This window comes from Cavia porcellus, unplaced genomic scaffold (assembly GCF_034190915.1).
Source record: "Cavia porcellus strain 051 isolate PalLab524CR breed Dunkin Hartley unplaced genomic scaffold, mCavPor4.1 scaffold_18, whole genome shotgun sequence".
NCBI lineage: Eukaryota > Metazoa > Chordata > Mammalia > Rodentia > Caviidae > Cavia > Cavia porcellus.
In genome coordinates this window covers 69,328,874-69,332,578 of record NW_026947501.1, presented here as the reverse complement: position 1 = coordinate 69,332,578, position 3,705 = coordinate 69,328,874, and positions in this window count along the sequence as shown.

The following is a 3,705-nucleotide window of genomic DNA, read 5'->3' as shown; positions in this document are numbered from 1 at the left end:
CTTCACCTGTACGCTACAATCAATGAGCTTTCCTTGATAAACATTATCCCCAAGTCAGCACTGCACGGTAGAGTTCACTCCTGCTGCTGTGCATTCCACAGGTGACACAGTGTGTGACATAGAAATGACATCTGCCCACCACTGTAGCACCACGTGGACTACCAGGGATCTAGCCATCCCTCCCCCTCCCACCACTCACCCTTTCACTCTCTCCATAGCTTTGCCTTTGCCAGAATGCCCTAAAGTCACACAGGATGAGCCTTTCCAGAGTGACTTCTTCCGCTTGGCAATATGCATTTAAGTTTTCTCTGAGTCTTCTTATGGCTCATTTCTTTTTAGCACTGCATTGTTTGGATGTCTTGTAGATTTATTTATTCATCACCCAAATGCTTTTTCCCTGCAAGCCCAGTGACCAGAAATATTTGAAAAGTGGCTGCTCCAACAGAAAAATGTTTTGGTTGCTCCCATGATTTGGCAGTTACAAATAAAGCCGTTATAAGCATCCTGTTTAGGATTTCATGTGGACATAAACATTTAGTTCCTCTGGGTAAATACCAGGTGCATGATGGCTGGATCACATGGTAGGAGTCTGTGTATTTGTGTAGGAAATTGTCAAACTGTTTCGGCAAACGGTTGTACCACTTCGCATTCCCACAAGCAGTGACCGAGGGTTCCTGTTGCTCTACACCGCTCTCCGCCATTGACGTCTCCAGCATTCTGTCTCCAGGCCCCTCTCGTGTGTGTGCAGGAGCATCTCACTGCAGGTTTAATTTGCATTTCCTCTGACACATGTTGTGGTGCATATTTCCATATGCTTCTTGGTCACCTTGGTATCTTGTTCAATGAGATGTCTGTCAATGAGCTTTGGGCTCATTCTTAAATTCAGTTCTTTGTTTCTCATCATTGGTTTTAAAATTTCTTTGTATGTTTTGGAAAATAGTCTTTTGTCAGATATACATTTTACCAATATTCTCTACTAGTGGTTTGTCTTTTCATTATCTTCACTTTGCATTATCTAAGGAGCCCAGGCTGGCCTTGACCTCTCAGTGATCCTCCGACATCAGCCTCATGAGTGGTAAGATTACAGGCCTAAGCCACTGCTCTTGGCTTTGTAGCACCTTTTTGGAGAATAAATTTTTAATTTAAGTCCAGCTTAGTAACGCTTTCCCCACCAACTATGTCTTTTTGTGATATCTAAAAGGTCATCCTTATAGCCAAGATCATCTTGGCCTGTCCCAAGTTATCTTCTAGGAATTGTGTACTTGGAGTTGTATGCTGAAGGCTGTGATAGATTTTGAGTTAATTTTTGTGATGTGTGTAGAGTTTGTGTCTAGGTTATTATTATGGTTGTATGTGATTGTGCACTTGATCTGGCACCATTTGTAGTAAAGAACATCTTTTCTCTGCTGCATTGTTTGTCATCAAGATCTGTTGATGGTATTTATGTGGGGACCTATTTCCAGGCTGCCTATTCTGTTCTTCAGATCCATCTGTTCCATGCTTAACCCACCCTCCAGGCTGAAGCCAATCTCACTGACTATAGTTTTATAGCGAGTTCCAAGTTGTGTAGTATGCGTCCTCCAACTTTGTTCTACTTTAATATTTTTCTGGCTATTCTGTGTCTTTTGCCTCTCTACTTATGCCTTAGAATCAGTTTGTTGATATCTGCACAGGAATTCGCTGAGATCTTGAGTGAGACTACACCCAATCTATAGATTAAACTGGAACAGCTGACTCTTGAGACCACCGAGTCTTTTGACCTACACCGAAGAATATCTCTCCATCACTGAGTTCTTCTTGGATCTCTTTCATCAGTATTTTGGAGATTTCCTCACACAGATCTTGTGTGTGTTTTACTAGTTTTATATTTATATATACCTACATATTTGGGGAGATGGTAATGTAAATGTTGGCATGTTTTTAATTTCAAATTGTACCTCTTCAATTCTGGCATAGAGGATAACAACTGAATTTTTAAATATTAAGTTTGTATCCTGTAACCTTCTTGTGATTATTGATTAGTTCCAGGAGTTGTGTGTATGTGTGTGTGCGTGCACACTAATACCCTTTTAAAATACCCATTCCACATACTTGCTGTGTCAGAAGAGACTGTGCCTGCTTTGCTAACTGTTCGTTTCTATTACAGCAGGTTTGATCTCAGCCCTACGCACATTTTTCACATCTAGATAACAGCATTAATGAATGGATGCATAAAATAGGGCACTAACACCACAGCCTTTCAAAACGAGACAGAACTGGAGTGGAAACCCAGCTCCATTCTGCAATATGACCTGAAGCCAGGGACAGCTTGAAAGCCTCACTTTCACCTCCGTGTCCCCTTTCCTGGGTGCACCATGCCTGTCCAGTATGGAGATCAATATCCTTGTATCCTTGGCTGTGTTAGTCCTCACAGACAGGAGCTGGAGATATTCTCTCCACACGAGCTCCCAGGTCGTGCGGATGCAGCGGCTGCACTTGGAGGAAGTTTCTCCTGGGGAGACCATGCTCTCAGTTCAGGGATGATGGGGTTCTGCCAAGGCCTCCTGATTTCCTCGTGATGATACTACTGGAAGTGTTCAGTTCTCTCCACACTAAGTTATCCTAGAGAGTGGCTCATGGACCTCAGCTCACAGTGACCCTAGAGGATGTGGTCACCACCCCATTTCACAGAGGAGGAAGCAGGGTTAAGGAGGGACAGCATCTGCCTGAGCACAACTAGTCAGGGGCCTAGTAGGAGCCCCAGCCAGCCTGTGCCATTGGTGCGGTGGAGGAGGACCCTGTGTGGCATCCCACTGTTCCCCCTGACTGGTGGGAGAGGCTCATCCAGGTGAAATAGGGTGCAACTCAGTCTAAACCTTGACATTTACTTTAAAAATGGCTTTACCAAAACACAACCAGATACCATATGCATTTTTTGTTTTTTGTAATGAAGACTGAACTCACAACCTCACACTTGCCGGAAAGGTGCTTATGCCACTGAGCTAAATCCCTGACCCAAACATATGCATTTCGAGCGTGCAGTTTGACCAATGTAAACACCTGCCTAATCATGCCATAGTATTTGTCTTCGTCTGCTTGGGCTGCCAGCGCAGAGTGCCACAGACAGGAGGAAAGAACAGAAAGGTACTTACACCCAGTTCTGGAGGCCAGAAGTCCAAGATCAGCATGGCAGAGGGCTGGCTGCTGGGAAGAGCTCGCTCCGGGGTGTGGATGGTGTCTTCTGGCTGTGTGCAGCCAGGGCTTCTCCTGGAGATCAAATCCCCACCGCTCGCTGGGGACTGAGCCCAGGGGCTTCTGCCACTGAGTCCTATTCTAAGGCCTTGTTCATTTTATTATTTTGAGACAGAGTCTTACTAATTGCCCAAGCTGGCTTTGAAGTTGTGATGCTTCTGCCTCAATCTCCAGAGTGGCTGGGATTATAAGCATGCACCACTGTGCGCAGCTAAACTTCTTTCCCTTCTAAGGACCCCACCATGATGATTTTATTCAACCTCAGTTACCTCCCAAAGGCCACATGGGGTTTAGGGGCTCTAGTAAATGAATAGGGGTGCGGGGGATACAATGCAGTTCACCACAATGTGTAACTTTTGGAGCCTAACTGCTTAGGCAGGAAATCTTTACTCATAAAAGTTTATTGTGAAAATTTTTATCACAGTGAACCATTAAAACCACTTCAATCCCTAACCACAGGAGGGAAGATAAATA